At 46.1% G+C, this 11,467-nt stretch overlaps 2 protein-coding genes across 2 annotated transcripts in view; both read right to left on the bottom strand.

The window, feature by feature from the left end:
* The window catches only part of MED8 (mediator complex subunit 8), a gene marked incomplete at its 5' end in the record, with an annotated part of 411,542 nt that overhangs the window by 129,754 nt on the left and 270,321 nt on the right, over positions 1-11,467 (bottom strand). The window lies entirely within an intron of this gene.
* HYI (hydroxypyruvate isomerase (putative)) overlaps positions 1-11,467 on the bottom strand; it is a 169,422-nt gene that overhangs the window by 25,565 nt on the left and 132,390 nt on the right. The gene's annotated exons all lie outside the window — the stretch shown is intronic.

The following is an 11,467-nucleotide window of genomic DNA, read 5'->3' as shown; positions in this document are numbered from 1 at the left end:
GGTTTTTAAAGACTCGAACTCCCATCAGCCCCAGCCAACATGGCTAATGGCCAGAGATGGTACAAAACATCAGGAGGACACGAAGTTGGGAAAGGATGGCTTGCACCCAGCTACCTGTAAGAAGCAGATCCATTCTGCTGCTCTTCTGTCAAACTATGAGATTTCTGTGGCGAGGTGGCCTGCAATCCCTGAGCTAAACAGGAGAGGGCAGCCTCCACACACAGTGAGGCAGTTGATAAGCAGAGTGGGTCAGTGGGGAGCAGGTGCTTCTCTCATTCCCCAGGTGACACTACTGGGGACTAGATCACCTTTCTCGAAATGCTTTCACTACTGCTGGGACCTGGAGCCTTTCTGGCCTCCTTGCATGCAGAATGTCCTGGGTTCAATCCTGGGATGTCCAAGTAGGGCTAGGAATGCCCCCTGTCTGAAACTCTGGACAGCCACTGCTGATGTTATTGTGGACAATACTGCGCGAGATGTTCTGACTCAGCTTCCAGCTCCATCCATTGCTAAGGACTTGTGAAAATCTGCCCGCTCCAGGCCTTGCTAATAAATGGGAGCATCAAAAGACTGACAGCTTCTCCTTGTAGTCAGCTCCAGAAATAAACACCAGTAATTACCAAGTACTAGAAATCACTTGATCAGTCTGTGGACGTTGTCAATGTCAGCACAGAGCAAAAAGCGGAGGTGTTTATTGAAATCGCTAAGGGGCGGGAGGCATGTTAGATTGTTAATCACTTTTCAGCCCTGTTGATTATCCATGTGTTTGGGCCTGGCTTTCAGCAGATGGCATGGGGATTACATTAGTCACCTCTGTGGAGCAGCTATTCCTTCATCCCAATGTGACCATCACAAGTAGTCGTGGGGTGCCTCACTGCTCCCCTGTACTGGAATGAGAGAGATCTGGTTGTCACATTACCTAAGCTCAACAGCTTTAAAGATCCAGCAGTTTAATGGGGATAATACCAGCCATTCAGAAGGAATAAACCCTAAATATACTCCAAAACCCCTTGGGATTCTGTCCCAATGATGCCCAGCCTCTGATGCTGGACCCACAAGCAATTTCCAGATTTGCTCTTCCCCCACATGCCAGACACTCTGGTTTACTAGTTCTGCACAGATCACAGTTCCTTTGGCACAAATGGCATTTAAATCTAACACTAGTAAAAATGTATGCCTTAGTAGCTAAATTTACTTCGTTGTAAAAACCAAGGTTTTGAGAAGATCCAAAAATGGAATTAGAAGTGTGCAAATACAACTGGGTGCTCTTATCCAGGATCCCTAGGGTTTTCCTGGCCTCAGCATATGAACCACTCACACTAAAATCTAATGCTTATGAGTTCCTGTCCAGCCAACCCCAGTGAGCTGCAGCACAATTGGTAACTAGGATATCCATATAAGGTATCCCTACTTCTTCCTGTATCTTTGCAGAGGGCTGAGCCATTAAGATCTTGAAATAATCTTTTGGCTTTTCAAGTTCCACTGTCATCCTGTCCATGCCATTGGCAATCAGTTTGAGTATGGCTAGGAATTACGGGCATCTTTCTGCAATTTGGATGCAAAGGGTGACAAAGAGAAACATGTGTTGTCTTGACTACTCTGGTCTTTTGTCTGTAGCAAGCTAGATCAGAAACAACCAACATGGCATCCTCTAGATGTTGTTTGCATTCCACCTCCCATCAGCCCCAGCCAGCATAGGCAATAGTTAGAGATGGTGAGAGTTGTAGTCCATCAACATCTTCCTGACTTGGATCATAGATCTATACCCTGTGCCCCTCCAGATATTGTTGGACTGCAACTCCCATCATCGACCATTGACCATGCTGGCCGGGGCTGATGGCAGCTGAGAGTCCATGGGTTCCTCATCCCTGAGTTAGAACATCACAATTTTTATTTCAGTCGGGTCAGCACGAGACACCTGGCAAAATAATCAGCAAGAACTGGAAGAACTCTATAAGTCACAGCAGGTCCTAGGAAAAGAGAAGAACAGATGGTTTTAAAAGCTTTTGGGTTAGTTTTGCCCTACAGCCTCAACTTGTTGCTGTTCCTTTCCACAAATGTGGCCTTACTTAGCAGCAGTTGGCAAGGACTGAATGCTAGCCCCACGTGTGTCTTGGTTTTCTTGCCAGAAGCCCAGCATTTTGCTAAGGAGAGACAAACTGGGATTCCCTAACTCTGATTTTCTGGCTGAGATCCAGGGCAGCTGCTTTTAATACCTAAGGCCCCCACAACTGCTTTCTTCCATGGTCAGTTAAAGCCACCCACCCTCTGCAGTGTGACTGCTGCTTCAGAAAGCATGCCAGCACTGTCATTGGAATGACAGAAGCAGGGGCACTCCCTTATCTGCAGCATCAGGACTTTGCAGTCACTACCAGAGCAATTAGCATCTAATTTAGAGTCTTTAGCTGCCATAATCTGCCTCTCACGCTGATTTACTCAGAGCAGGGATAAGAAGGAGTTAGTAATGACCCCAGGGGGATAAGAAGGAACCTGTAGCCCAAGGGCTTTCAATTCATATGGGCAACTACGGGACTGTAGTGCCAGTTTCTCACTGCAGAGACCACAGGGTAAAGATGGACAGGGTATGCGCTGCTGAAACCAGACCCTTGCTTCCATCTGCGGAATCCCTTGGAGTTTGATTTTCCCAAGAGACAAAGGATCCAGGAGTCTGGAATCCATTTGCTCCTGTCCAGCATGGCAGCTTCCAGAAGGGGCCTTCCCTTTCATGTCTTTTGGTGTGGTTCATTTCCTGCTGCTCTCTATTTTTAAGCATACATCCCACAAGCCACCAATGGATCAGGCAGCACAATTTCAGAGAGTTCTGCATCACTGAAATATTTATCTAATTGCCCTTCTGCAGAGGAATCAAGGTCCTCTGTGGGCTATGGAAGTGTGGGGGAGGGAGCAGAGAGAGAGACAGACAGAGGACTCTGGTTTCCCTCGGGGAGCCTCAGTGGGAACATGGATGCAGGCTGAAGACCATCTGTTTGCACCAGCAGCCTCCAGCACACAGGCTGCTCCCACATGCTCTCTGGGTAGCACCACTTTTAGCTTTGTCCTGGGGGGACACAACTAGTTCCCAGCGTGAAGGCAACCAGCCATCAACACCAGCACATATGGGAAAAAGAGGCTGGGCTCTGAACTCCCTGGCATTCCTCCTTTCTACCCAGAACCAGCCACTGCTCCTCTGTAGCACAAGAGAGACTCTTACTGCTTCTTTCTGGAGTCTATTCCCACCCTCATAAAATCACAGAGTTGTAGAGTTGGAAGGGACCCTGAGGATCATCTAGTCCAACCTGCAACCTTGGCATTACCAGCACTGCACTCTAACCAACTGAGCTATCCAGGCTGTTCTCACATACAAGACTCTCTTAGCAACCCTACTGTGCCAGGGGCTTGTCACTCAGGTGGCTTCTCACAGATTTTGGGGGCCCATAGCAAACCCTTGTTCATACTGTGTTGCCTTTCTAGGCCCAGACACCAGCAAGAAATGTTTGCCTCAATGGGTTTGTGTGACCTAGAATCATAGAATCATAGAATTGGAAGAGACCACAAGGGCCATCGAGTCCAACCCCCTGCCAAGCAGGAAACACCATCAGAGCACTCCTGACATATGGTTGTCGAGCCTCTGCTTAAAGACCTCCGAAGGAGGAGACTACACCACACTCCTTGGCAGAAAATTCCACTGTCGAACAGCTCTTACTGTCAGGAAGTTCTTCCTAATGTTTAGGTGGAATCTTCTTTCTTGTAGTTTGGATCCATTGCTCCGTGTCTGCTTCTCTGGAGCAGCAGAAAACAACCTTTCTCCCTCTTCTATATGACATCCTTCTATATATTTGAACATGGCTATCATATCACCCCTTAACCTCCTCTTCTCCAGGCTAAACATGCCCAGCTCCCTTAGCCGTTCCTCATAAGGCATCATTTCCAGGCCTTTGACCATTTTGGTTGCCCTCCTCTGGACACGTTCCAGTTTGTCAGTGTCCTTCTTGAACTGTGGTGCCCAGAACTGGACACAATACTCCAGGTGAGGTCTGACCAGAGCAGAATACAGTGGCACTATTACTTCCCTTGATCTAGATGCTATACTCCTATTGATGCAGCCCAGAATTGCATTGGCTTTTTTAGCTGCCGCGTCACACTGTTGGCTCATGTCAAGTTTGTGGTCAACCAAGACTCCTAGATCCTTTTCACATGTACTGCTCTCAAGCCAGGTGTCCCCCATCTTGTATTTGTGCCTCTCATTTTTTTGCCCAAGTGCAATACTTTACATTTCTCCCTGTTAAAATTCATCTTGTTTGTTTTGGCCCAGTTCTCTAATCTGTCAAGGTCGTTTTGAAGTGTTAGCCACCCCTCCCAGTTTGGTGTCATCTGCAAATTTGATCAGGATGCCCTTGAGTCCATCATCCAAGTCGTTGATAAAGATGTTGAATAAGACCGGGCCCAAGACAGAACTCTGTGGCACCCCACTAGTCACTCTTCTCCAGGATGAAGAGGATCCATTGATGAGCACCCTTTGGGTTCGGTCAGTCAGCCAGTTACAAATCCACTGAGTGGTAGCATAGTCAAGACCACATTTTACCAGCTTCTTTACAAGAATATCATGGGGCACCTTGTCAAATGCCTTGCTGAAATCAAGGTAGGCTACATCCACTGCGTTCCCTTCATCTACCAGGCTTGTAATTCTGTCAAAAAACGAGATCAGGTTAGTCTGACATGACTTATTTTTCAGAAATCCATGCTGACTATTGGTGAGCACAGCATTCCTTTCTAGGTGCTCACAGACTGTTTGCTTAATGATCTGCTCCAGAATCTTCTCTGGTATTGATGTCATACTGACTGGGCGGTAATTATTTGGGTCCTCTCTTTTCCCCTTTTTGAAAATAGGGACAACATTTGCCCTCCTCCAGTCTGCCGGGACTTCGCCTGTTCTCCAGGAATTCTCAAAGACTGCCAGTGGTTCTGAGATCACATCTGCCAGTTCTTTTAATACTCTTGGATGCAGTTCATCTGGCCCTGGAGACTTGAATACATCTAAACTAGCCAAGTATTCTTGTACTATCTCCTTAGTTATTCTGGGCTGTGTTTCCTCTGCTGAATCATTTGCTCCAAATTCTTCAGGTTGGGCATTGTTTTCTTTATCGGAGAAGACTGAGGCAAAGAAGGCATTGAGGAGTTTAGCCCTTTCTGTGTCCCCTGTTTGCATTTCACCATCTTCTCCTTGGCGTGACCCCACTGTTTCTTTGTTCTTCCTTTTGCTACGAACATACCCATAAAAGCCTTTTTTTGTTGCTTTTAACCTCTCTAGCAAGCTTGAGTTCATTCTATGCTTTAGCTTTTCTGACTTTGTGTCTACACGTGCTGGCTATTTGTTTGAATGCCTCATTGGTGGTTTCCCCCCTTTTCCATTTTTTGTACACATCCTTTTTTAATCTTAACTCAGTTAAAAATTCTTTAGATAGCCACCCTGGAGGGGGGTGTCATGTCACCTTCTCCAGCATCTAATTAGCAAGGCTCTGCGGTGTGTAGCCTATAAATGAAAATGGAGGAGTCTCTGAAGAGCTGTTATCTAACCCTAACTATGGGAACACCTTCCTAACTGAGAACCAGAGGTGATGCAAGGAACCAACCCTTTGGTCTCTCCTCAGACACACAGCTTCTTTCTTTCTTTCTTTCTTTCTTTCTTTCTTTCTTTCTTTCTTTCCTCAACCACCTGTTTCTTGATCCTCACTTCCATAGATCAGAGGAGTCATTTTGCCAGCAGGCAGTTTCCACACCACAAAGAGACCAGCAGGTGACAGCAGCCATCAGATTCTCTATAAGTCATTCGATCATGCTTAGAAATCAGATTTCTATCAAATACTGATGAGAATTCCAACAACGGCAGGGATTTTGAGCCTGCAGAAACATAAAATGGTGGCGGAAGAGTGCAAAGTCTGGACCAGGCCTGAGAACTACCTACCTTTGCTAATACAGTGGTACCTTGGATTACATACGCTTCAGGTTACAGAATCCGCTAACCCAGAAATAGTGCTTCAGGTTAAGAACTTTGCTTCAAGATGAGAACAGAAATCGTGCTCCGGCAGCGCAGCAGCAGCAGGAGGCCCCATTAGCTAAAGTGGTGCTTCAGGTTAAGAACAGTTTCAGGTTAAGTACGGACCTCTGGAATGAATTAAGTACTTAACCAGAGGTACCACTGTACCACTAGTGCATAGAGTGCATCCCAGTGCACTCTGCTTCTACCCCTCAGTACAGCTTAGCTTGCCCACTGGAAGCCAACTTCTTCTGAAGGAGGCAAAGGCTTGCAAGCATCCTGTTAGAGCTAGAGACCATTTGTCTCTGTCTAGTTGACACACTAGATGCATTGCCTCCCTGTGTCCTGGTCAAACAATGTGTGAAACCTTTTCTTAAAATAAAAAAAAAATAGGCATAACCTCCTAGAAAAAAGAGAGCACATCACACTGGAAATCTGGCATTGATCAAGAGATAAGGCTAAGTCCATTCTCTAATGTAGGAGATGAAATATGCTGGCTGACATGAAGTCCCTAAGATGACTACATTTTTGTAGATTGAGTAGCCTTGCTAACCTCTTCTTTTTCAAAAAAAGGCTTAAATGAGGCATAAGATGAACCCTGTTGGATGAGGCCAAAAGCCCATCTTAGACCAGCATTCCGGTAGACAACCAGGTGCATATAAAAAGCTTAAAAGGAAATGAACACAATAGCACTCACCCATTTGTCACTGATAGCCTTATCCTTGATGAATTTGTCTAACCGTATTTTATGGTAGAGAATTATAGCAATGGGCACCAACCATGACAGCTTTCAAAGGGGAGTTAGACAAATTCATCGAGGATAAAGTAGAGAATTATATTGTTTTAACTGTGTGAATAAGTACTTTCCTTTTATTTGCCCTGAATCTTCCAACATTTCCATTAGATTGACCCAGGTTCTAGTATCATGAAAAGTCTCTATTCGCTTGCTCCCTAACCTTGTATACACGGTGCCCCTTACTCACATTTTTTCTGTAAACTGACCCCTCTAGTCGCTTGCTCCACCTCAACACTAACACACAAGTGTGATACACCCATCAAGTGTGAGAGCAGTAACATAACAACAACAACAATTTTACAAAAACAAAATCACTAAATTATGACAGAGTGAGTTGGTCTACCCATTTCCATTTGTGCCACAGGTGTTATCCATTAGGTGTCCACAAGTGGTACTTGGCAGTGGCAATTGTACCATGCAAGGAAAGAACTGCATTTTCCCAGGTACAAGATGATGCATTCTGAATGCTCAGAAAATGTGATATCCCTGTATCAGAAGTGCTGGAAGAGAAAATGTTTGGATCCTGCATCACTACAGATGAGTTACAACTCATGAAAAATCCAATTGTGTAGAAAAGGTCCTATAATTAGGTTTTTAAATGCTGTTTGCCTCCTGGGGTGCTAGACTGAAGCAAGCTGATTATTCTCAAGCATGCACCTTGGTTCCTCAGAGCCAAGAAACTGCTAATATTTCTGACAACTCTCCACTCCTGCTGCAGAAGAAACCAAAACACAGGTTGTGATGGCCCAAGAGGACCTGCCTGCTGCTGAAGTGGTCTTGAATGTAGCTTTTCTGATGCCAAGATAAACAGCAGGAGGATCTCACTCATGTAATGGCAGGATGCAGAGGGATGTCTTGGATCAGGGCTGTAGATTCTGCTGCTCCAGCCCCAGCCCCAGCACCTACAGTTAAAAGTATCCAGTAGCAGCAGACGTGGAAGTGTTCTGCCTGAGGCGTTGGAGAGCCACTGCCAAGGTAGGTAATAAATACTAGGCTAGACAGACAAACGGTCTTGACAAAATATACAGCAATTTCCCATAGCATCAGCACTGAAGGGCACATACAAAAACAACAACCAGCTATTAAAGAAGTGAGGAGGAGAGCTTTTGAAAGTTGCAGGGAGTACAAAATTCTGGTGGTAGGAAGGGAGGGACTTGTGCAAAGATATCACTGGCACATTTCAGTAGGTACTTGGAACACCAAACAAAATTGTCTTGCTTGCTGACTAATTATTATTATTATTATTAATAATAATAATAATAATACCCCACCCATCTGGCTGGGTTTCCCCAGCCGCTCTGGGCAGCTTCCAGCAAAATATTAAAATACAATAATTCATTAAATATTAAAAGCTTCCCTAAACAGGGTTGCCTTCAGATGTCTTCTAAAAGTCAGATAGTTGTTTATTTCTTTGACATCTGGTGGGAGGGTATTCCACAGGTTGGGCACCACTACTGAGAAGGCCCTCTGCCTGGTTCCCTGTAACTTCACTTCCTGCGATGAGGGAACCGCCAGAAGGCCCTCGCTGCTGGATCTCAGTGTCTGGGCAGAATGATGGGAGTGAAGACGCTCCTTCAGGTATACCAGGCCAAGGCCGTTTAGGGCTTTAAAGGTCAGCACCAACACTTTGAATTGTGCCCGGAAATGTACTGGGAGCCAATGTAGGTTTTTCAGGACCCAGTCACCAGTCTAGCTGCCGCATTCTGGATTAGTTGTAGTTTCCAGGTCACCTTCAAAGTTAGCCCCACGTAGAGCGCATTGCAGTAGTCCAAGCAGGAGATAACCAGAGCATGTACCACTCTGGCCAGACAGTCTGCGGCCAGGTAGGGTCTCAGCCTGCATACCAGATGGAGCTGGTAGACAGCTGCCCTCAACACAGAATTGACCTGTGCGTCCATGGACAGCTGTGAGTTCAAAATGACTCCCAGGCTGCACACCTAGCCCTTTGGATGCACAAGAAACATAGCTGATGTTGTTGTTGTTGTTCCTGCTGTCAGCTGATTTTATATATTGCCCATACCTGGAGGTCTCAGTTGTCCAAAAACACAGCTAGCAGCTTTAACTGTGAGGAAATTGTGGTGCTCTCACAACAGGAGAAGCATCTTGCAGGTCAACAGCAATCTGGCCTGTTGAGTTACTACAGCTCTGAAGTCCCTCTGAAGAAGTCACTGCGTCTGAGAAAGCCCACAATACAGAAGCCCATATAGGTTCTGCAGAGGGTAGATAGCTGGCAGACCTCTGGATTGCACATGTTAAACTGTCACTTGCAAAAAATGTGTTTGTTCTAAATAAACTAAGTTAGGCCAGTGTTTTTCAACCACTGTTCCGCGGCACACTAGTGTGCCGCGAGATGTTGCCTGGTGTGCCGTGGGAAAAATTGAAAAATTCGAAAGATTTTTTTTTTAAAATGTCACCTTTTCGCCCACTAGGCAGGCGCCGGACTGTGTCCACCCTATTTTCCATCCATCCTGGGTGGGGATCAGATCGGATGGGATCGGATGAGAGCGGACAGGCGGTCCGCTCTCATCCGATTCCCCATAGAGAGCAGCGGGGCTCTGACATCTCCCTCTCCGCACACAGTGCGGAGACGGAGCTGTCATCCGCCGGCTCAGTGGGGATCAGCGGATCAATCCCCGCTGAGCAGACTACGGTCCGCAACGTTCAATTCCAGCCAGAATATCAGCTTTGTGTTCAGCCAAACAGACCCAGGTTGCGCACTGAATAAAGTATTTTATAATTTTTCATATTTCTGTTTACTTACTATTTCATAATAAAGTAATTATAAAATACTTTCTTTGTGTTTATTTGATTCCTATTCAAGAGAATTACTTTATATATAGTCAATATAGGCACAGAGTTAAATTTTTTAACATTTTCTAATGGTGGTGTGCCTCATGTTTTTTTTCATGAAACAAGTGTGCCTTTGCCCAAAAAAGGTTGAAAAACACTGAGTTAGGCAATGGTCTGTTTCCATTTTGCATAATTTTAAACAAGAGGGTCAGCCCCTACCATAGGCAGAGAGAGGCAACTAGCTCAGATGACAGATACTGAGGGCTGAGGAGCAGCATGAGATTGGAGGACAGAAATCTGTGTGCCTCATGGGCTGCACTGGGCTGCCCAAGCTAACCTGCTGCCCACAGGTGCATCTGGGAACACCTGTCTGATTGACTTCTGTATGCACAATGTAAGATTGCACAACTATTATAGTAGTATTAGAGCAGTAGCCTCCCCCCAAATATGCCATTCCTCCCCTCCTCCCCATGCTGTGACACACTGAGGGTCCTCATCATTGTGCCAACCTGCAGCTCACCCTTCTGAACATGCAAACGCTGTCATCCTGCACCCATGATGGAGAACTCTGTGCAGTCATTTATATGCACAGACTCGAGGAAAAGCCGGTAATTAATGAAGCCCCTTTCATTACTATTATGCAAATGTGATTAATTTCAGCTGTTATGAATATGCAAATATTACAATTATGATCTAATTACCAGCACTTGTGGTGGGGAACAGGAAAATGATAAAAAGCAGCCAAAGCACCCCAGCAGTGCCAGGTGGGACTAGTGGGTGGCAGGTCAGGGGGCGCCAGATAGCTGGCAGAGAGAGCAGGAGAAGAAGCAGGACAGCTAGTCAGCAAATGGGATGCATGAGCGCGACCAACACAGGGCTTGGGGAGGGAAGCATGCTCCTTAACCTTGTGAGTCGCCTTTGTGCCCTTCACTGCATTTGTCATCCATCTGGACACATAAAACAACTTCTGTGTGTGCACTGTAGCTATGGGAAGATGGGATGTAACCAGCAGAGTGGGGATTGTAGGACAGAATGAGCTGCCTTGAAGGATGGGGCTTAAGGCCACACAGGATATCACATTTTTTAAAATTGACTCTGCTGCACCCCTAGATGCAGAAATTAAGTGTTTCCCACCCCATCACTTTCTTTCCATGTCAGGAAAAGACCCACATGCCAGATTGCTGTGCATCAGTCTGCACAAGAATCACAAAGCAGGAGAAAAGATGGCAAATATTTTCCTTAAATGGGAAAGATCCACTATTAGTCCCACAGCCAGCATTATGGGGGAAAGTATGGAAACAGAGCAAGACTTGACGGAAGACTGAGAGGGGCAGAGTCAAATGGGAGAGCCCATCCCCAACCTTCTGTTGCAAGAGACAAGAAGGATCTTTGCTCAGAGGATTCCCCTTGGCATAGCCCTTGCGTGGGCCCTGTCCAACTGATGGCTGGCCGAGTGCTAAGAGCAACTGAATCCATGCCACAAGGAATGAATAAAGCAATTCTGATGGGGAAAGGAAAGGACTGGGGCAAGATTCATGCAATTAGCAATCAGTTGGATGGTTTCTTTCCAAACAGAAAGTTGCGATACAGGGGGCTCATTTCACATCAGGTGTGAGGAATAGGGGCGCTTTGCCCCCTCCAGTATCTGGATTGGGGGGTTCACACCTGCTTTTATAGGGGTGGAGGAAGTTCCCATTGGCTCAGGTTAGTGTTAATCATACTGCTGTACTGACATCTCCCAAACTCCCAAATTTGCCCTCTCCCAAATTGCTCAGCAATAGGCTCTGTCCCTTGTGAGCCCCTTCCTAGACCCCTGGAATTGCACGTGGGCTGGGTGGAGCAGTGCA

Source organism: Podarcis vaucheri, assembly GCF_965113315.1.
Source record: "Podarcis vaucheri genome assembly, chromosome: 6".
NCBI classification, from domain to species: domain Eukaryota; kingdom Metazoa; phylum Chordata; class Lepidosauria; order Squamata; family Lacertidae; genus Podarcis; species Podarcis vaucheri.
The sequence above is the reverse complement of the archived record's forward strand: the minus strand, read 5'-3'. Positions and strand labels throughout refer to the sequence as shown.